Here is a 24,306-nt window from a genome sequence, read left to right as displayed (position 1 = left end):
AAACCGTTCCTGTGTGCTTTGATCCCGTTGCTAAGCGACTGTCCCCAACACAGGGAGTGCTATCTTACATCATTAACAAAAGTTCATCTCAATATTTTTCTATATATTCTTTGTTGGCAATGACAGGTCAAACGTTTTCTGTAAGTCTTCATAAGGTTGGCACACACTGTTGGTGGTATGTTGGCCCATTCCTCCATGCAGATCTCCTCTAGAGCAGTGATGTTTTGGGCCTGTCGCTGGGCAACGCGGACTTTCAACTCCATCCAAAGGTTTTCTATGGGGTCTGTGATCTGGAGACTGGCTAGGCCACTCCAGGACCTTCATATGCTTCTTACAAAGTCACTCCTTCGTTGCCCTGGCGGTGTGCTTGGGATCATTATCATGCTGAAAGACCCATCCACGTTTTATTTTCAATGCCTTTGCTGATGGAAGAAGGTTTGCACTCAAAATCTCACCATACATGGCCCCATTTATTTTTTCATGTACAGGGATCAGTTGTCCTGGTCCCTTTGCAGAGAAACAGCCCCAAAGCATGATGTTGCCACCCCCATGCTTCACAGTAGGTATGGTGTTCTTTGGATGCAACTCAGCATTCTGTCTCCTCCAAACACGACGGGTTTTGTTGTTACCAAACAGTTCTACTTTGGTTTCATCAGACCATATGATATTCTCCCAATACTCTTCTGGATAATCCAAATGCTCTCTAGCAAACTTTAGATGGTCTCGGACATGTACTGGCTTAAGCAGGGGGACACGTCTTGCACTGCGGGACCTGAGTCCCTGGTGGCATAGCGTGTTACTGATGGTAGCCTTTGTAATGGTGGTCCCAGCTCTATGCAGGTCATTCACTAGGTCGCCCCGTGTGGCTCTGGGATTTTTGCTCTCCGTTCTTGTGATCATTTTGACCCCACTGGGTGACATCTTGGGTGGAGCCCCAGATCGAGGGAGATTATCAGTGGTCTTGTATGTCTTCCATTTTTTTATTATTGCTCCCACAGTTAATTTCATCATACCAAGCTGCTTTCCTATTGCAGATTCAGTCTTCTCAGCCTGGTGCAGGGCTACAATTTTATCTCTGGAGTCCTTCAACAGTTCTTTGCTCTTCACCATAGTGGAGTTTGGAGTGTGACCGTTTGAGGTTGTGGACAAGTGTCGTTTATACTGATAACAAGTTCAAACAGGTGCCATTATTACAAGTAATGAGTGGAGGACAGAGGAGCCTCTTAAAGATGAAGTTACAGGTCTGTGAGAGACAGAAATTTTGCATGTTTTTAGGTGACCAAATACTTTTTTTCCACCATAATTTGCAAAATAAATCTTGACAAATCAGACAAGGTGATTTTCTGGATTTGTTTTCTCATTTTGACTCTCATAGTTGTGGTCTACCTATGACAGGCTCTGACTGGCCCATAGGGGAACAGGGGAATCCCCTGGTGGGCCCCTGTGCAAATCTGGACCCCCAACCTTACTGTATGGGCAGTACTTGTCATAATTCACTTTGTACAGAAAATAGCAGCATCTCATTCACTAACTAAACTACCCAGTTTATTATTATATAGCGATATAGGTACATTTGTGAATCAGTTTCATGTAATATTTGTATGCAGGTTGTGATGCAGTGACCCCTGTGGCAGCTAGGGGGCACTGTGTGTGCTCATTGGGATATGCATGGAGGCATATCTGTTGTTATAATGGTGGTGAAACAGTGACTGGCAGTGTTGTGAATGGCCGATATGTGTCGCAGAGGGAGTCTGCGTGGTAAGTCTGATGTAATGTTGTTCTGGGACCTTTTGTCCCTCAAGAATGTGTATAGTTAGTAAGGGAGACTTACTAGGCTAGTTATGTGAGATGGGCGGGACAAACTAGCCACAGATCCACACTCCCACCCAGGGGAGTGGTTAAGGGTATATAATGTGACCAGGGTGTTGGTCACATGGATCTTGTGTGGTTCCTGTGTTGGATTTCCTGGGAGTAGGAGTCCTGAGAAGCAGATGTCAGTGTGTTGGATTTCCTGGGAGTAGGAATCCTGAATAGCACACTGGGCAACCTGTGTTGGATTTCCTGGGAGTAGGAGTCCTGAGGAGCATATGCCAGTGTGTTGGATGGTCCCATGAGGGATGGACGTCCTGAATAGCACACTGGGCAACCTGTGTTGGAAGACCTGGGAGTAGGCTTCCTGAAGAGCACAACCTGTGTTGGATCTCCTGGGAGTAGGAATCCTGAAGAGCTCATGCCAGTGTGTTGGATGGCCCATGGGGGATGGACGTCCTGAATAGCACACAGTAAGACTATGGTTCTGGAAGGTCTGTGTTGGGGAAGCTATCGTCCTCCAGTGGCTCTGGACTGACTGATGTGTGCTTGCCAGGCAAGTTGGTGAACACCGTAAAGGCAGTTTCCCAGGAGAGAGGACTGACGAGGAGTCAGCAAGTGGAGCAGGAGCTCCTATAAGGTACCATTAACTGTTGGTGCTTGTGTTAGTCTATGAACTGTGTGGTCTCCCACAGCAACTGAACGGAGTGAGGTTCAGCCTGTTTAGAGACCACGACCGAGTGTCATGTGCGTTGTATGTGAGTTGGGACATTGGTGAACTGTACGGCGTACGGACACCCATGGAAACTGGGCGAAATGAGAGGTCCAGCATGTTTAGTGTCTGTGAGACAAAGCCATATATGAAGTGTACAAGATAAAGCTGCAAGTTAATATCACCAGTTGGTGCCTGTTGTGTTCTATGAAATGTATAATATGAACTGTGCATAACCCGGTTTATGACACTTTAATAAACCGGATGGACTGTTTTGTGTGAAAAATCGTGCCTGACTATGTTAATCCTGTGCCAAGCGAGTGTCCTCCAATACACTCAGTAAGTGCAACCTTACATATGGTGGAGAATGCGGGCAACGGCCCAGAAAGCACGTGTGGAGTTAATTGCTGTGGCTCCGCGGGGCCACGAAGATTGCGTCTGGCTGTAACTCAGCGTGGTTACGAAGGTGACAAGCGTCTTGCTGTGGATCGGCGGGTCCACGAAGGTGACAAGCGGCTTGCTGTGGATCGGCGGGTCCACGAAGTTTGCGGTGAAGCCGTGCAGAGTCTTGTGGAGCGTAGCTGCAGTTGCAACAAGAGGTTCCGCAGCAGCAGCGGGAGCTGTGGCGGTACCAGCAGGAGCTGGTGAAGTGACATATAAACAAAAAAAAAAATACTTTTTCCCTTTTTCCTCCAGGTCGTGCAGACTCTTAAAGGGCCAGTACAAGCCCAGAGACATAGTGGTGTACTGTGCGAACTGGGGCCTGAGTGCCGTGGGGGAGTCCACGGGGTGTACCCAGGGAAGGGGTGGTGTCCCTAAAAGGGGCGGTGACCCAAACGGGGATGGTTGCCCAAAAGGGGGCGGAGTCCCAAAAAGGGGCGGTAGCCCGAAAAGAGATACTGCAGACAAATGGGTGCCCAGGGCGTGTAAGTTATGTGCGTCCGGTGTGCTGTGTGAACTATCCATCTGGTGAAAGTTTACGGGGGTGTGCCCTGCGGATGCATGAGGTGGAGGTGTGCGAACTGGTCGATTCTGGGGGCCCGGTGACTCTGATGAGGGTTGCACCTGAGGGATTCGAAATACCCGGTAGGAAGGTCGGGGTCACCTGCATCCATGGGCACACTAAGGGCTATCAGTGGCCAAGGTGGTCCTCGAGATGGTCAGGGATAGTGCAATACATGATGTCGCCATAGTCTCAACCTTACCCTGCCGAGTGATAATTGGCCGGGACTCTAGGTTGTTCACAGACTCGTGGGAGAAGGGAGCTTTTTTACAACAGGAGAATGGAGGGCTCTCAGCTGGTGGGGTTGCATACCTTAAAGCATGTGTGTCTCCCAAGGTTGATGGGTCAGACATATTGGTGACCAGAGGTGAAGATGGGTCTGCCCAACTTACTGACCTGACGTCACCTGAAGTGTGCCACAATATGACTGGTAGTGGTCTGGTAGATAAGGATGGGGTTGTTAAACAGAGTGGAGCTGTCACCCAGATAGAGAGTGACTGTCGGGGACCTCATTGTGGGGTGTGATACAGACTCCCGGGGTGACTGTGACTCTGAGGAAGTAAGGGAGTACAGTAAAGAAGAGCCCCACAAGAAGGGCAAGTCCTCCCGTCTCCGGAAACGTAAAAGGTGCAAAGAAGTGGTACCAGTTGCCCCTGGTGAAGATGTTGATGAAGAAATAGGGAAAACTCTGAAGTGGCAGAGTGTGGGTGAGCAAGCTGGCCCATCTGAAAATATATTTAAAGAGGTGATAATGCGACACGTGCTAGCCAAAAGAGAACAGGATCACGAAATAGAGCTAATTAGAGAGACAGTGAAAGAACATGTCGAACGAGAAAGGGACCTGAGACAAGTGGCTGAGCATAGGGTGGATGAGCTGGAGAAGGAAGTCTTTGAGCTCAGAGATCTACTGTTCACGTGGCAAAGTGTGTATAAGACCCTAAGGGAAGATATGGAAGTGCTCAGAGAAGCATTAAGAAGCCCTCTACCAGAGAAAGAGTTGGCGCTAAAAGCAGAACAAGACAGTCACCCGGTTGTGACAGGTGTCTTGATGGAAAGGTCCATGGCAAAGCAGGAGCCATCCGTTCCTGAAGAGAGTGAGACTCCGCTCTTCAAGTGCGTGATAGATGTACCCGAAGAGGCGCAAGATGCATGTACCAGTGAGGGTGTGCATGAGGCCTTTAAAAAGGCAGTAGAAGCATGTAGTGTGCACTGGGCAGTAGAGACAAAACAGTTGGTGATACTGTCGACTAAGGATGTCACAGTGAAGTGGGTGGCTGTCCTGAGGGATATGCACCTACAGTTCCTCCGCATGAAACAGATGATCCTGTTGAGGAATAATGAGGCCACTCGATGTTTGGAGCAAGCCAGGAAAACACAAAGTCGGCTGGGCTTGGTGGAAGACCTCGTGCAAGTACCCAGAATTCTGGTGGGGAAGGTAATTGGCAGATTTGGGAAAGTGATGCAGGAGATGGTGAATACATCCGGTGTGAAGAGACTGAGGATTCCGGCTGATGACGAGGCCCAGGTGGGTGAAGATGGAATGGTTCCATTTCTTGTTGTTGGGTCCAAGGACAGTCTAGCGAATATCAGGATTCTCCTCGGGTATCGCGTGGCATACCTGAAAGAAATAAAGCTGCTAAGACTGTACAGATGGCAGGTCAATAACCAGCTGCAGAACTTAAGGTGGCGGCCGCCTTCTTCCCAAGGAAAAGAGATCAAAAGGGACCCTCCAAATAATGGAATGGCTGACCGCCAAGCACGTTCAGAGAGACAAGGTGGTCGAATATCTGAAAGTGTCAGTTCTACTCCCAATACAAAGCTAAGGGACATGGACAGTAGTAGACGTAGTGATGAAGGGTCAGACTCAGATCAGTCGCTAGGCTTGACAGGACGATGGACTCATGACCGCAATAACCGTAGGTGGCAGCCATGGAGAGAAAGGCCGGGTAATGGGACGCACTTGGAAAGTGTGGTGACTAAAGGTTTGGTGACACAGACAGACTGTGACTTAAGGGCCAACGCTCAAGGCCTACTTGTTGACTGCTGGGGGTGGGGTAAACCCAACAAGGGTATAATTATGTGTGATGCTCAAAACCGACTGAGACGGTTCTCTCGACTGGTAGGGCAAGGTAAAGTGTGTGACCTGTCTCGAGACCCCGAGTGTATGACAGGTGTTCAACCCCACAAGTTTGAACAGAGGGGGGTATGTGATGCAGTGACCCCTGTGGCAGCTAGGGAGCGCTGTGTGTGCTCCTTGGGATATGCATGGAGGTATATCTGTTGTTATAATGGTGGTGAAACAGTGACTGGCAGTGTTGTGAATGGCTGATATGTGTCACAGAGGGAGTGAGCGTGGTAAGTCTGATGTAATGTTGTTGTTCTGGGACCTGTAGTCCCTCAAGAGTGTGTATAGTTAGCAAGGGAGACTTACTAGGCTAGTTATGTGAGATGGGCGGGACAAACTAGCCACATATCCACACTCCCACCCAGGGGAGTGGTTAAGGATATATAATGTGACCAGGGTGTGGGTCACATGGGTCTTGTGTGGTTCCTGTGTTGGATTTCCTGGGAGTAGGAGTACTGAGGAGCAGATGTCAGTGTGTTGGATTTCCTGGGAGTAGGAATCCTGAAGAGCACATGCCAGTGTGTTGGACGGTCCCATGGGGGATGGACGTCCTGAATAGCACACAGTAAGACTATGGTTCTGGAAGGTCTGTGTTGGGGAAGCTATCATCCTTCGGTGGCTCTGGACTGACTGATGTGTGCTTGCCAGGCAAGTTGGTGAACACCGTAAAGGCAGTTTCCCAGGAGAGAGGACTGACGAGGAGTCAGCAAGTGGAGCAGGAGCTCCCATAAGGTACCATTAACTGTTGGTGCTTGTGTTAGTCTATGAACTGTGTGGTCTCCCACAGCAACTGAACGGAGTGAGGTTCAGCCTGTTTAGAGACCACGACCGAGTGTCATGTGCGCTGTATGTGAGTTGGGACATTGGTGAATTGTATGGCGTACGGACACCCATGGTAACTGGGCGAGGTCAGAGGTCCAGCATGTTTAGGGTCTGTGAGACAAAGCCGTATATGAAGTGTACAAGATAAAGCTGCAAGTTAATATCACCAGTTGGTGCCTGTTGGGTTCTATGAAATGTATAATATGAACTGTGCATAACCCGGTTTATGACACTTTAATAAACCGGATGGACTGTTTTGTGTGAAAAATCGTGCCTATGTTAATCCCGTACCAAGCGAGTATCCCCCAATACACTCAGTAAGTGCAACCTTACAAGGTGAAAAGTGTCAATTACAGGCCTCTCATCTTTTTAAGTGGTAGAACTTGTACAAATGGTAGCTGGCTAAATACTTTTTTTCCCCACTGTAGTTCTCAGGATAGCCCGCTAGTGCCATTTTCATGATACTTTTGGGCTCTTTATTTCTCACTAGATGGTGGCGCGATTCTAACGCATCGGGTATTCTAGAATATGTATGTATGTATGTTTGTCGCGTTTAGCACAGCCACATAGTATATAGCAAAGACAGCCACGTAGTATATAGCACAGCCACGTAGTATATAGCACAGTCAGCCACGTAGTATATAGCACAGCCACGTAGTATATAGCACAGCCACGTAGTATATAGCACAGCCACGTAGTATATAGCACAGCCACATAGTATATAGCACAGACATATAGTATATAGCACAGATATATAGTATATTGCACAGCCACATAGTATATAGCACAGCCACATAGTATATAGCAGCCACATAGTATATAGCAGCCACATACTATATAGCACAGCCCACGTAACACAGACAGCCACGTAGTATATAGCACTGCCACGTAGTATATAGCAGCCACATAGTATATAGCAGCCACGTAGTATATAGCACAGCCCACGTAATTTATAGCACAGCCCACACAGTATATAACACTGCCCACGTAGTATATAGCAGCCAGGCAGTATATAACACTGCCCCTGTAATATATAGCACAGCCCACGTAGTATATAACATGCATCGGGTATTCTAGAACATGTATGTATGTATGTATGTATATATGTCGCACTTAGCACAGCCATGAAGTATATAGCACAGCCACGTAGTATATAGTACAGCCACGTAGTATATAGCACAGCCACGTAGTATATAGCACAGCCACATAGTATATAGCACAGCCACATAGTATATAGCACAGCCACATAGTATATAGCAGCCACATAGTATATAGCAGCCACATAGTATATAGCAGCCACATAGTATATACTGTAGCACAGCCCACGTAACACAGCCACGTAGTATATAGCACAGCCACGTAGTATATAGCACAGCCACGTAGTATATAGCGCAGCCACGTAGTATATAGCACAGTCACGTAGTATATAGCACAGCCACGTAGTATATAGCACAGCCACATAGTATATAGCAGCCACATAGTATATAGCAGCCACATAGTATATAGCACAGCCCACGTAACACAGACAGCCACGTAGTATATAGCACAGCCACATAGTATATAGCAGCCGCGTAGTATATAGCACAGCCTACGTAATATATAGCTCAGCCCACGCAGTATATAACACAGGCCACGTAGTCTATAACATAGCCCACACAGTATATAACACTGCCCATGTAGTATATAGCAGCCAGGCAGTATATAACGCAGCCCACATAATATATAGCACAGCCCACGTAGTATATAACACAGCCCACGTAGTATATAACACAGGCCACGCAGTATTTAACACTGCCCACGTAGTATATAGCAGCCAGGCAGTATATAACACAGCCCACATAATATATAGCTCAGCCCATGTAGTATGTAGCACAGCCCACATAGTATGTAGCACAGCCCACGTAGTATATAACACAGCACATGCAGTATATAACACTGCCCACGTAGTATATAGCAGCCAGGCAGTATATAACACTGCCCACGTAATATATAGCACAGCCCACGTAGTATATAACACAGCCCACGCAGCATATAACACAGCCCACATAGTATATAACACAGCCCACGTAGTATATAGCAGTGTGGCCACCATATCCCTGTTAAAAAAAAGAATTAAAATAAAAAATAGTTATCTACTCACCCTCCGTCGTCCACCGAAGCTGTCCAGATGCGCGCGATGTGGCTACCAGCTTCCGTTCGTAGAGATGCATTGAGAAATTACCCAGATGACTTAATGGTCTCATGAGACCGCTAAGTCATCTGGGTAGTTTTGCAATGCATCTCTGGGAATGGAAGCTGGCGGCCGCATCGCGCACATCGGTGGACGGTGGAAGGTGAGAATAGCACACTTTTTTAAAATTATTTTTAGCATTATATCTTTTTACTATTGATGCTGCATAGGCAGCATCAATAGTAAAAAGTTGGTCTGGGATGGGGCGACACACTGGCGCTGACTAGAGGGGAGTAGGGAGGGGGCACTGACTGGAGGAGAGTAGGGACGGGCCAATTCACTGCCGGACTAAGCCTGTCGCTGATTCATCGGAAATCAGCAACGCGGGATTTCCGTTAAGGAAGTTGCAGACAGACAGACAAACAGACGGAAGTACCCCTTAGCCAATTATATATATATAGAAGACAGCAAATACAATAAATACAAACACCAAATAACATATTTTCCTGGAATTATTTATTTTTAAAAAATAAGAATGGTTGCCTCTACAATGTAAGTGTATATGTAATAAACATGCACGTACGCTTTATAACATTTTACATTACAATATCCATTATTCACATCTTCGTTTATAGAATAAAGTAAATGTTTGAGTGCCCATTGAGGACTTTTCAATCTCTGGCTATTGTCTGCCGTAGTTTATGTGCTTGTGGATGTCACTTTTCCATTATTGGATCCTAGGCTCTGAACTTTTACCGGTGATTTAACACACCCTATTCTTTGTGTACCTTTCCACTGACATATTTGTATTTCTTGCAGCTGAGCAGGATACCTCCGTACACAATACGGAAACATTACTATGCTGATTGTTCTAGAATCTAACGCTGACTCAGACTTAAGCCGCCCATAACAATTAGATTGAAGTGGATACATTTTGCCAATTTCTGAGTGATCACTCTAAATCGAGCCTCTATTGGGTTTATCAGAGGAACCCAGATGTCTGCTGTCAGGTGGTAACATTGATAACTTACGTTTTACCTCTTTGACAATAATTTGCTATGATGGGAATATTTTTTCCTGTTTTGCTCATATATGATATCTCTGCATCTAAATACAAGGGTTAGGCACCCTCCAAAATAAATGCTAAGCTCTTCCATTGTGAAAACTAGGTACCAGGGCCGTAACTACAACCGGGGCAGCGTCCCAGGGCCCCAACCACCTAAGGGGCCCCAAACTGATGGTAAAAAATTATTTTTTTTTAATTTTCCAAACATATTCACTGAATATTTAACTTCTAAAACTTGCATCATAAACAAAATTTATTAAAGGTCTTGCGGAACATGGTGAAGCCTTTGTGTTGTATACAACAATGCGTAGCAGGCTTCACCACGTTCCGTACAACCTCTAGTGATTGAAATGTTGAGGGGCCCCACTATGAAGTTTTGCCCCGAGGCCCCGAAGTTTATAGTTACGGCACTGTTAGGTACACATTAACAAACGAAAAACATATTTTTTTCACAATGCCTAAGGCAGTGTCACAACTAAATATGTCTCTGGCACAAGCATTCAGGGGATGATGACAAAATGCCAAAGCAGCAAACTAAAGGATTACATTACAAGTAAATGTGGCAGAACTGATACTGTGCAGTTTTACCAGGGATTAGCAATGAATCTAAAATACACACTTGATATTTAATCGGGTCACACAACTCCCCCAGCCCCATATGGCAGACTACGGGTCCACTTTACAGGTTCATAGGAATTTCATGTGCCATCCTATTCTACACTAGACATAATGCTTGCCCCCAATTTTTCTCTGCAGGCTAAAGCATCCAAACAGATCAATGCAGCCCAGACTCTACATATGGAAATGAATGCAACCATCACAATGTCATAGTTTGTAAAAACAAACAAACAAACAAGTAACGGTATAATTAAAAGGGTTGTCCACTCCAACACGTCACTGCTTTGGCTGCTTATTGGATGCAAAGATCACTCGCTTCGGCAGATTTTCTCTGATTAATATCAGTCATTATTACTAATAAACAATGTGCAAATGGATCTTATTTCCTGAGGGACAAATATGCTTTAGACTAATTATATCAGGTCCTCTCATATGAACTACAGACATTCATTCACTCAAGTCTTTCTATGAGCAGGGAGAGCGATGGGAGGGTTATTTTATGGTGAGTGTCCAGGAGACATGGGCGATGGAGTGAAAGGACACTGTGGGTCATACATTAACAGAAAAAGCTCCATGAGTGTTTCTATTACAGAAATGAAAGACAGCAGAATTGCAATAAGTTCTCACATGAGAAAGAGTGTACATATTTGTTGCACAGTATTCAGGAGCATTTTTGAATGAAGATTTTTCCATTAAAGGGGTTGTCCACTACTCAGACAACCCCTATTCAATCCTTTTGAATTCCCCTGAGTAAAATAATAACACTTATACTCACCTCCGATGGCGACACTGTTCTAGCGGTGTTGGCACTGGTGCTTCCGGGGCTTGCGTGACATTGTCACGTGATCTCTGTGGCCAATCCCTGCTGGATTAATTTTCCACTCCTTTGGGCAAATCAAGACATCCAAAGGAAGTGAAAGCTGCTGCTGACATCTTAGTTCCTCCATATGCAAGTTACAGCCGTAGGAGAAGAGAATGAAGCCAGTATTGATTGGCTGCAGGAATCGTATGACATAATGTTGCATGAGTCCAGGGGGAGTCGGTGTGACACTGATGGCACAGCGCTGACACCGGAGGTGAGAATAAGTGTCTTGTCCATTAGATGATATACACTTGTCCCAAACGTTTTTCCACTTATCAAACATTTTTTATACTCTTCTGAACTAATGCTGTTTAATGCCTACAGCTATTGTTTATTAACTTCTATATCCTGAAAATGCTTTTCCTTTAGGTTTTTCTTCATTCTCGAGAATAAGAAGAAGTCACAGGGACTAGTTTGAGTGAGTAAGTGGGATGAGAAACCGGTATAATGCTGTTTTTCTCCAAAAACGGGTCGATTTTCAATGCTGTGTGGGCAGACACGTTATCATGATGAAGCAACCAGTCACCCGATTGCCACAAATCAGATTGTTTGTTTCTCACTGCTTTACGCAATTGCTTCGGCACTTGCAGATTGTAATGTTGGATCACTGTGGTGCCCTGAGGAGCAAATTCAATGTTAACAATTCCATTGATGTTGAAAAAACAAACCCTCATAGACTTCAAATTTGACTTGCCGTGGTTTTTTTGGTCTGGGCGATGAAGCTGTCTTCCACTGGTCGGACTGCTGTTTTGTTTCAGGATTATAGGCATAACACCAAGATTCATCCCCTGTGATGACTTTTTACAAAAGATCAGTGTGAGGGACAAGGGAGACACCATCTTCATTTATAAATTTCAGGCCCAATATATTATCCAGAGCTCTCCCTCTGCTCCCTGAACTGTGGTCCCCACCCATGAGATAAACACACACATTTTCAAAAGAACAGGAACTTGCCATATGGCAAGAGAATTAGGGTACCGTCACACAGTGCCATTTTCATCGCTACGACGGCACGATCCGCGACGTCGCAGCGTCGTATGATTATCGCTCCAGCGTCGTAGACTGCGGTCACACTTTGCAATCACGGCGCTGGAGGGATGCCGAAGTCCCCGGGTAACCAGGGTAAACATCAGGTTACTAAGCGCAGGGCCGAGCTTAGTAACCCGATGTTTACCCTGGTTACCAGCGTAAACGTAAAAAAAACAAACAGTACATACTCACATTCCGGTGTCTGTCCCCCGGCGTTCTGCTTCTCTGCACTGTGTAAGCACCATAGCCGGAAAGCAGAGCGGTGACGTCACCGCTGTGCTCGCTTTCCGGCCGGCAGGCGCTCACAGTGCAGAGAAGCTGAGACGCCGGAGGACAGACACCGGAATGTAAGTATGTACTGTTTGGTTTTTTTACGTTTACGCTGGTAACCAGGGTAAACATCGGGTTACTAAGCGCGGCCCTGCGCTTAGTTACCCGATGTTTACCCTGGTTACAAGCGAACACATCGCTGGATCGGTGTCACACACAACGATCCAGAGATGTCAGCGGGTGATCAAGCGATGAAAGAAAGTTCCAAACGATCTGCTACGACGTACGATTCTCAGCGTGATGTCTGATCGCAGTAGCGTGTCAGACACAGCGATATCGTAACGATATCGCTAGAACGTCACGAATCGTGCCGTCGTAGCGATGAAAATGGCACTGTGTGACGGTACCCTTAGAAGCCCCATGTTAATTAATGCGAGGAGGAAAAGAGCTGTCAACCCCCTGCTGTCTTGTGTGCAGGGCTGACAGGGCCCTAGACAGAGAGGCACCAACATATGGAGATTAATTATGAGAGTACCGTGCATCTCAGAAGTCCAATATGCCACCAGAATCCTGGGAGCCCGCTCCACCCACACCTGTGTTTCATCGTTTTCTAGCTGTCCCAGATACTGAGCTATCGAAACTGGCTCTCCAGAACTCCTTAGCCGACCCAAGTTTCGATTCTCCATATTGGTCAAGCCCCAACGAACCCGAGACATCAGTCGCCCCGCTTGGACCTCCCACTAGGAAGTTATGACCCATCCTGGATATTGGGAATTATTTCAGCTAGAAGGTCAGGGGAGGAGATTTCAGTTCGGCCCAGGAGGCAGTGGCAAATATGGGAGAGGGCAAGCTAAAGGTTAAAAATTAGCTACATGCCTTTAGCCAGTGTGATTGTTCTGCCACAAAAGACGCGTCACATCACGTGTGGAGATGGACCACAAACTAAGAAAGTACTTGTAGATTCTAGTGCTCCCCTGGATCCACATGCTACAAGGACCAGTAACTTGACACATACAGCTACCTGTACCCTACCTTTATATGTACTTCTGACTGTAATATCTGTATTTTACTCTGTATATATTTGTATTATCTAGTGCGCCTTTTGGCAATTAAAATATCAGTTAATTTTGGGCTGCTCTTTTACCTCGAATCCCGATTTCCCACGTCCGTGAGTCCGGCTAGTACTTATATGCTACCTGTGGTTGGTTTCTGAGCTTGTTAACGTACCAGGATTATATCTAATGAGGAACTGGTAGCAGCATACCGTTCTAGTGTTATTGGGGGATCCTGGCAGTGACAGACTAGAGTTTTATATATGTATATTTCTGGCCTGGGACTGGTGATATACACTCACTGGCCACTTTATTAGGTACACCTGTCCAACTTCTTGTTAACACTTAATTTCTAATCAGCCAATCACATGGCGGCAACTCAGTGCATTTAGGCATGTAGACATGGTCAAGACAATCTCCTGCAGTTCAAACCGAGCATCAGTATGGGGAAGAAAGGTGATTTGAGTGCCTTTGAACGTGGCATGGTTGTTGGTGCCAGAAGGGCTGGTCTGAGTATTTCAGAAACTGCTGATCTACTGGGATTTTCACGCACAACCATCTCTAGGGTTTACAGAGAATGGTCCGAAAAAGAAAAAAAATCCAGTGAGCGGCAGTTCTGTGGGCGGAAATGCCTTGTTGATGCCAGAGGTCAGAGGAGAATGGGCAGACTGGTTCGAGCTGATAGAAAGGCAACAGTGACTCAAATCGCCACCCGTTACAACCAAGGTAGGCCTAAGAGCATCTCTGAACGCACAGTGCGTCGAACTTTGAGGCAGATGGGCTACAGCAGCAGAAGACCACACCGGGTACCACTCCTTTCAGCTAAGAACAGGAAACTGAGGCTACAATTTGTACAAGCTCATCGAAATTGGACAGTAGAAGATTGGAAAAACGTTGCTTGGTCTGATGAGTCTCGATTTCTGCTGCGACATTCGGATGGTAGGGTCAGAATTTGGCGTAAACAACATGAAAGCATGGATCCATCCTGCCTTGTATGGAGCATCTTTGGGATGTGCAGCCGACAAATCTGCGGCAACTGTGTGATGCCATCATGTCAATATGGACCAAAATCTCTGAGGAATGCTTCCAGCACCTTGTTGAATCTATGCCACGAAGAATTGAGGCAGTTCTGAAGGCAAAAGGGGGTCCAACCCGTTACTAGCATGGTGTACCTAATAAAGTGGCCGGTGAGTGTATATACCGCCCCCATTACAGAGCGCCTCAATAACCAGTATGTAACAGGGAAGTCTCTCCAGCAACTACTTATCCTAGGTGCAGTTCCCTGACAAACCCTAGGGTAGAGGGGTGATAGAGAGTGCTGTCTGTGTAAGCTCCATCACGGATTAGTGACGGCGGTGGGATATCTGTTTCCCCTGGCTCCCGTTCGTTACAATCAGGGTCAGTTTGTGCCTGTTATTTCCATTCTTGACACACTCTAAGACGTTCTCCCTAGGGTTATTTCGCAAGAAACAAAATTTGACGTGGGTGCGTTGCTCCTCAAAGTTTGTCATCACAAAATAGCCGAGAGGGGCTTACGAAAACAATCACTGTCCGCTGCAATGGTTTCTCATAAATGCTGCTTGCCCAACTGAGCAAGGAGAGTATCTAATAAGCGTATCTAGCTGGGGAGGGCAGCACTGCCAACTCACTTGCCTACAGAAAATAATCTGGGTTTTTTTTGGAGCACCCCCCTCCCCCGAGGAAGCCCATATGAAACGTGCGTTGGGGCTGCCGCTGCCTTCACCTGTGCACACAGGTCATTATGGGTGAGATCATTTCCTTTTTTATCTATGTCATGCTGATTTAAGATGGTGTTTCCACAGATACTATTATTGTGACTTAAACCTGCACCTCATGGTGGTCATCATTGTCTTTTGCTGTGGGTGCCCCTCTTTATGAGGACTGTATGATATTTGAGCCACATATTATACTTTATAAGGAAGCACCACTGCTGTGAACCGCTGTAGGTTTTATCTCAATTCCTAGCCTGTCATTTTTGTGTACATACTGTAGATAGGTCGTTCTCTGACACCTTGTGCCTTTGCCTTTAACCTTATATTTTGCATGTTACCTCTTATTATGTTTTGTTATTGATAATAAAATGTCATACTTTTTCATAATCTGGTTGATACTCCTAGTCTCTTTTTGAGTATATATATCTTAGTGGAGCTTCCAGCATTTATCCATTTTTGCCATTTGTGGACATATAGTTATGGGATATTTTGGTATCGCTATATGATGACTTCAGTTTTGATGATATTGATAGTAAACGTTTGAACACAGTCTAAAAGCTAAGTGACGTGTACTAGAGAATAAAGCCGAGTCTCTGATATTATTCTTCCTTCAGTGTATTATAATACATATAAACATAAGTCAATATTTATTGTGTCACTTCACGAGTTATAGAGATCTTCATTTGTTTTTAAATAATACCACTTCCTTTTTTATAAACATAATAATTATTTGGCTAACAGCATAACTTTTATATTAATGAAAAGTCTCTTTACTTTCAAGACCAATATCTGCTTATTCCTGGCTGTGGACACAAATACACATCTAGTATCAATTAAACCAATTTTTACAAAACAAGTGTATTCCAGGGTTATAGATGAATGGTGAGCTGTTGTGAATTAGACTTTTTTGGCTCCCTCTAGTGGTTACTAGTGATATGACTCTGGGATTTCCTTCCCTCTGTTTACACCCAGCTGGGTCGTTACTTCAGGGGGGTTGCTATATAAACCTCCTGGAACCTTAGTCCAGTGCCTGGCATCGGTGTTATCAGACACATTCTGTTTGCTGGTCCTGGTTCGTGCTAAATTAAGCTAAGTCTTGCTTCTTTGTTTTTTGGGTTATTTGTTTGCTATCATTTTTGTCCAGCTTGTACTAAATGTGATTCCTGACCTTGCTGGAAGCTCTAGGGGGCTGGTGTTCTCCCCCCGGGCCGTTAGACGGTTCGGGGGTTCTTGAATTTCCAGTGTGGATATTTTTGATAGGATTTTTTGCTGACCATATAAGTTATCTTTCTATATTCTGCTATTAGCTAGTGGGCCTCTCTTTGCTAAATTCCTAGCTCATTCTTATGTTTGTCTTTTCCTCTTACCTCACCGTTATTATTTGTGGGGGGCTTCTATCCAACTTTTTGGGGTATTTCCTCTGGAGGCAAGAAAGGTCTTTCTTTTCCCTTCTAGGGGTAGTTAGCTCTCCGGCTGGCACGAGATGTCTAGGATCAACGTAGGAACGTTCCCCGGCTGCTGGTATTTGTGGTGCTAGGATTAGTTATATGGTCAGCCCAGTTACCACTGCCCTATGAGCTGGTTTTCTGTATTTACTGACTTAGCATTATTCCTGAGACCCTCTGCCATTGGGGTCATAACAGTATGCCAGGCCAATATTGAATGTTTAAAGCATTGCAGAAGTGGGATAATAAGAAAGGAAATTCTGAGTTTTTTTTTTTCCTTCCTTCTCTTCCTCCCCTTTACCTTTGAGTGGCGTGTGCTTGCTGCAGACATGAATTTGCAGACCTTGATTATAAGTGTTGACCAGCTGGCAGCTTGTGTGCAGGGTATACAAGATTTTGTTACCAGTAGTCCTATGTCTGAACCTAAAATACCTATTCCGGAATTGTTTTCTGGAGATCGATTTAGGTTTAGGAATTTCAAGAATAATTGTAAATTGTTTCTTTCTCTGAGACCCCGTTCATCTGGAGATTCTGCTCAGCAAGTTAAAATTGTTATTTCTTTTTTGCGGGGCGACCCTCAGGATTGGGCTTTCTCGCTAGCGCCAGGAGATCCGGCATTGGCGAATATTGATGCGTTTTTTCTGGCGCTCGGATTGCTATACGAGGAACCCAATCTTGAAATTCAGGCAGAAAAAGCCTTGCTGGCTATTTCTCAGGGTCAGGATGAAGCTGAAGTGTATTGCCAAAAATTTCGGAAATGGTCCGTGCTTACTCAGTGGAATGAGTGTGCTCTGGCCGCAAATTTCAGAAATGGCCTTTCTGAAGCCATTAAGAATGTGATGGTGGGTTTCCCCATTCCTACAAGTCTGAATGATTCTATGGCACTTGCTATTCAAATTGACCGGCGTTTGCGGGAGCGCAAAACCGCTAATCCTCTGGTGGTGTTGTCTGAACAAACACCTGATTTAATGCAATGTGATAGAATTCAGACTAGAAATGAACGGAAAAATCATAGACGTCAGAATGGGTTGTGTTTTTACTGTGGTGATTCTACACATGTTATATCAGCATGCTCTAAACGCTTGAATCCTAGAAAGGCCCGCTGGTCATTGTTTTTCTCCCGTTTTGACTTTGTGGTCTCGTATTTACCAGGTTCAAAGAATGTGAAAGCTGATGCTCTTTCAAGGAGCTTTGTGCCTGACTCTCCTGGAGTCACAGAACCTGTTGGTATTCTTAAAGAAGGAGTTATTTTGTCAGCCATTTCTCCTGATTTGCGACGTGTGTTGCAGAGATTTCAAGTTGGTAGACCTGACTCTTGTCCACCTGACAGACTGTTTGTTCCTGATAAGTGGACCAGCAGAGTCATTTCCGAGGTTCATTCCTCGGTGTTGGCAGGTCATCCGGGAATTTTTGGCACCAGAGATCTTCAGGGGGGTTGCTATATAAACCTCCTGGAACCTTAGTCCAGTGCCTGGCATCGGTGTTGTCAGACACATTCTGTTTGCTGGTCCTGGTTCGTGCTAAATTAAGCTAAGTCTTGCTTCTTTGTTTTTTGGGTTATTTGTTTGCTATCATTTTTGTCCAGCTTGTACTAAATGTGATTCCTGATCTTGCTGGAAGCTCTAGGGGGCTGGTGTTCTCCCCCCGGGCCGTTAGACGGTTCGGGGGTTCTTGAATTTCCAGTGTGGATATTTTTGATAGGATTTTTTGCTGACCATATAAGTTATCTTTCTATATTCTGCTATTAGCTAGTGGGCCTCTCTTTGCTAAATTCCTAGCTCATTCTTATGTTTGTCTTTTCCTCTTACCTCACCGTTATTATTTGTGGGGGGCTTCTATCCAACTTTTTGGGGTATTTCCTCTGGAGGCAAGAAAGGTCTTTCTTTTCCCTTCTAGGGGTAGTTAGCTCTCCGGCTGGTGCGAGACGTCTAGGATCAACGTAGGAACGTTCCCCGGCTGCTGGTATTTGTGGTGCTAGGATTAGTTATATGGTCAGCCCAGTTACCACTGCCCTATGAGCTGGTTTTCTGTATTTACTGACTTAGCATTATTCCGGAGACCCTCTGCCATTGGGGTCATAACAGTGAGCTGTCTGATACTTGACTTGACATCTTGGATGACTCTTTTCTAGGGGACTCAAAAGGTCAAAGACTAAGGGCCCAATTCATTAAGACCTTGGGGTGTGTTCATATTGCGTTTTTTTCACTCTTTAAAAACATCTATTTTTCAAGCATAAGACACTTCAGGAGTCTCTCCTTTTTTCAAGAGTTTTGTAAACCTGAAGTGTTGGGGTTTTTCTTTGTTGCTTCTTTAGGCTGTTTCCTGAGCCTTTTTCCATAGTTTTTGCCTCCAGTTTTTTTTTTACTTCTTTTTCTTTTGCACCAATACTTTTGTTTGGGCGTTTTTCAGCATTTAATATTAATAATCTTTATTTTTATATAGCGCTAACATATTCCGCAGCACTTTACAGTTTGCACACATTATCATCGCTGTCGCGGATAGGGCTCACAATCTAAATTCCCTATCAGTAAGTCTTTGGAATGTGGGAGGAAACCCTCGTAAACATGGGGAGAACATACAAACTCCTTGAAGATGTTGCCCTTTGTGGGATTTGAACCCAGGACTCCAGCGCTGCAGTGCTAACCACTGAGCCACCGTGCTGCCTGTGCAGCATTTCATTGAGGTTTTCATTCTTTAGACTTTAGAGCATTTTATATTTAGCTTTTTCGTAACAATTTCCAAGCAATATAATGGTGGAAAAAGACAGTGTGAACACACCCTTAGGATATATGCATGCAACATCTTCTAGACACTGAAGTACCCACCCAGTTTTGCAAGAAGACCACAAATCAGAAATTTGCTTTCCGATTGCCATCTGCTCTGATTTCCAGAACCGTTCTGGTTCCCTACTGGCCTACATGACTGATCTTCTACTTTGTCGGCTTACACTGTATGGGGTGGCTCTTTTTGTCCAATGTAAGACTATGAGAACCAAAGTGAAGCTCCATAGACTCATATTGATAAAGCCACTTCTGCTCCACAAATAAACCCTTGTGTGAGCTGGCAAGTCTATTTTCAGGTCAAATGGATCAGATCAGCTCTGGAAACCAGGGAAGACATCAGTTAGAATTTTCTGTCGAGGCAGTCAAGGATCGGCCATTTGAATAGAATTTGAACTGATTCATATTTTTTGCTATATCTATAGTAAATATATATATATATAGAGTACAGACCAAAAGTTTGGACACACCTTCTCATTTAAAGATTTTTCTGTATTTTCATGACTATGAAAATTGTAAATTCACACTGAAGGAATCAAAATTATGAATTAACACATGTGGAATTATATATTTAACAAAAAGGTGTGAAACAACTGAAAACATGTCTTATATTCTAGTTTCGTCAAAGTAGCCACCTTTTGCTTTGATGACTGCTTTGCACACTCTTGGCATTCTCTTGATGAGCTTCAAGAGGTAGTCACCGGGAATGGTTTTTACTTCACAGGTGTGCCCTGTCAGGTTTAATAAGTGGGATTTCCTGCCTTATAAATGGTGTTGGGACCATCAGTTGTGTTGTGCAGAAGTCTGGTGCGCACACAGCTGATAGTCCTACTGAATAGACTGTTAGAATTTGTATTATGGCAAGAAAAAAGCAGCTAAGTAAAGAAAAACGAGTGGCCATCATTACTTTAAGAAATGAAGGTCAGTCAGTCTGGAAAATAGGGAAAACTTTGAAAGTGTCCCCAAGTGCAGTTGCAAAAACCATCAAGCACTACAAAGAAACTGGCTCACATGAGGATCGCCCCAGGAAAGGAAGACCAAGAGTCAGGCCATGTGCACACGTTCAGGATTTTTCGCGTTTTTTCGCTATAAAAACGTGATAAAAACGCGAAAAAAAACGCTTACATATGCCTCCTATTATTTACAGGGTATTCCGCATTTTTTGTGCAAATGTTGCGATTTTTTCCGCGAAAAAATCGCATCGCGGAAAAAAAAGCAACATGTTCATTAAAAATGCGGAATTGCGGAGATTCCGCACACCTAGGAGCCCATTGATCTGCTTACTTCCCGCAAGGTCTGTGCACACCATGCGGGAAGTAAGCAGATTATGTGCGGTTGGTACCCAGGGTGGAGGAGAGGAGACTCTCCTCCACGGACTGGGCACCATATAATTGGTAAAAAAAAAAGAATTAAAATAAAAAATAGTCCTATGCTCACCCTCTGATGGCCCCCGAAGTGTTCCCGCCTCTCCGGTGCATGCTCTCTCTTCCGTTCCTATAGATGGTGTGGTTCAGGACCTGTGATGACGTCACTGTCTTGTGATTGGTCGCGTGACCGCTCATGTGACTCACGCAACCAATCACAAGCCGCTGAGGAGATTGGCTGTCTGCAGAGGGTGAGTATAACCATTTTTTTTAAACATTCTATCTTTTATATAGATGCTGCATAAGCAGCATTTATAGTAAAAAGTTGGTCACACTTGTCAAACACTATGTTTGACAAGTGTGACCAACTTGTCAGTCAGTTTTCCAAGCGATGCTACAGATCGCTTGGAAAACTTTAGCATTCTGCAAGCTAATTATGCTTGCAAAATGCTAAAAAAACGCGAAAAAAACGCAAAAAAAAACGCAAAAAAAAATGCGGATTTCTTGCAGAAAATTTCCGGTTTTCTTCAGGAAATTTCTGCAAGAAATCCGGACATGTGCACAAACCCTCACCTCTGCTTCTGAGGATAAGTTTATCCGAGTCACCAGCCTCAGAAATCGCAGGTTAACAGCAGCTCAGATTAGAGACCAGGTCAATGCCACACAGAGTTCTAGCAGCAGACACATCTCTACAACAACTGTAAAGAGGAGACTTTGTGCAGCAGGCCTTCATGGTAAAATAGCTGCTAGGAAACCACTGCTAAGGACAGGCAACAAGCAGAAGAGACTTTTTGGGCTAAAGAACACAAGGAATGGACATTAGACCAGTGGAAATCTGTGCTTTGGTCTGATGAGACCAAATTTGAGATCTTTGGTTCCAACCACCGTGTCTTTGTGCGACGCAGAAAAGGTGAACGGATGGACTCTACATGCCTGGTTCCCACCGTTAAGCATGGAGGAGGAGGTGTGATGGTGTGGGGGTGCTTTGCTGGTGACACTGTTGGGGATTTATTCAAAATTGAAGGCATACTGAACCAGCATGGCTACCACAGCATCTTGCAGCGGCATGCTATTCCATCCGGTTTGCGTTTAGTTGGACCATCATTTATTTTTCAACAGGACAATGACCCCAAACACACCTCCAGGCTGTGTAAGGGCTATTTGACCAAGAAGGAGAGTTATGGGGTGCTACGCCAGATGACCTGGCCTCCACAGTCACCAGACCTGAACTCAATCGAGATGTTTGGGGTGAGCTGGACTGCAGAGTGAAGGCAAAAGGGCCAACAAGAGCTAAGTATCTCTGGGAACTCCTTCAAGATTGTTGGAAGACCATTCCCGGTGACTACCTCTTAAAAATCATCAAGAGAATGCAAAGAGTGTGCAAAGCAGTCATAAAAGCAAAAGGTGGCTACTTTGAAGAACCTAGAATATAAGACATAATTACAGTTGTTTCACACTTTTTTGTTAAGTATATAAGTCCACATGTGTTAATTCATAGTTTTGATGCCTTCAGTGTGAATGTACATTTTTCATAGCCATGAAAATACAGAAAAATCTTTAAATGAGGTGTGTCCAAACTTTTGGTCTGATTATATATACAGTTAGGTCCATATATATTTGGACAGAGACAACATTTTTCTCATTTTGGTTATAGACATTACCACAATGAATTTTAAACAAAACAATTCAGATGCAGTTGAAGTTCAGACTTTCAGTTTTCATTTGAGGGTATCCACATTAAAATTGGATGAAGGGTTTAGGAATTTCAGCTCCTTAACATGTGCCACCCTGTTTTTAAAGGGACCAAAAGTAATTGGACAGATTCGATAATTTTAAATGAAATGTTCATTTTTAATACTTGGTTGAAAACCCTTTGTTGGCAATGACTGCCTGAAGTCTTGAACTCATGGACATCACCAGACGCTGTGTTTCCTCCTTTTTGATGCTCTGCCAGGCCTTCACTGCGGTGGTTTTCAGTTGCTGTTTGTTTGTGGGCCTTTCTGTCTGAAGTTTAGTCTTTAACAAGTGAAATGCATGCTCAATTGGGTTGAGATCAGGTGACTGACTTGGCCATTCAAGAATATTCCACTTCTTTGCTTTAATAAACTCCTGGGTTGCTTTGGCTTCATGTTTTGGGTCATTGTCCATCTGTAGTATGAAACGACGACCAATCAGTTTGGCTGCATTTGGCTGGATCTGAGCACACAGTATGGCTCTGAATACCTCAGAATTCATTCGGCTGCTTCTGTCCTGTGTCACATCATCAATAAACACTAGTGACCCAGTGCCACTGGCAGCCATGCATGCCCAAGCCATCACACTGCCTCCGCCGTGTTTTACAGATGATGTGGTATGCTTTGGATCATGAGCTGTACCACGCCTTCACCATACTTTTTTCTTTCCATCATTCTGGTAGAGGTTGATCTTGGTTTCATCTGTCCAAAGAATGTTCTTCCTGAACTGTGCTGGCTTTTTTAGATGTTTTTTAGCAAAGTCCAGTCTAGCCTTTTTATTCTTGATGCTTATGAGTGGCTTGCACCGTGCAGTGAACCCTCTGTATTTACTTTCATGCAGTCTTCTCTTTATGGTAGATTTGGATATTGATACGCCGACCTCCTGGAGAGTGTTGTTCACTTGGTTGGCTGTTGTGAAGGGGTTTCTCTTCACCATGGAGATTATTCTGCGATCATCCACCACTGTTGTCTTCCGTGGGCGCCCAGGTCTTTTTGCATTGATGAGTTCACCAGTGCTTTCTTTCCTTCTCAGGATGTACCAAACTGTACATTTTGCCACTCCTAATATTGTAGCAATTTCTCGGATGGGTTTTTTCTCTGTTTTCACAGCTTAAGAATGGCTTGTTTCACCTGCATGGAGAGCACTTTTGACCGCATGTTTACTTCATAGGAAAACCTTCCAAATGCAAGCACCTCACCTCAAATTAACTCCAGGCCTTTTATCTGCTTAGTTGAGAATGACATAATGAAGGGATTGCCCACACCTGTCCATGAAATAGCCTTGGAGTCAATTGTCCAATTACTTTTGGTCCCTTTAAAAAACAGGGTGGCACAGGTTAAGGAGCTGAAACTCCTAAACTCTTCATCCAATTTTACGGTAATATGGATACCCTCAAATGAAAGCTAAAAGTCTGAATTTCAACTGCATCTGATTTGTTTTGTTTAAAATTAAATTGTGGTAATGTCTATAACCAAAATGAGAAAAATGTTGTCTCTGTCCAAATATATATGGACCTAACTGTATATATATATATACACTCACTGGCCACTTTATTAGGTACACCTGTCCAACTTCTTGTTAACAATTAATTTCTAATCAGCCAATCACATGGCGGCAACTCAGTGCATTTAGGCATGTAGACATGGTCAAGACAATCTCCTGCAGTTCAAACCGAGCATCAGTATGGGGAAGAAAGGTGATTTGAGTGCCTT

Source organism: Ranitomeya variabilis, chromosome 7 (genome assembly GCF_051348905.1).
Source record: "Ranitomeya variabilis isolate aRanVar5 chromosome 7, aRanVar5.hap1, whole genome shotgun sequence".
In the NCBI taxonomy this organism is placed as follows: Eukaryota; Metazoa; Chordata; class Amphibia; order Anura; family Dendrobatidae; genus Ranitomeya; species Ranitomeya variabilis.
Note: the sequence above shows the minus strand (reverse complement) of the source record.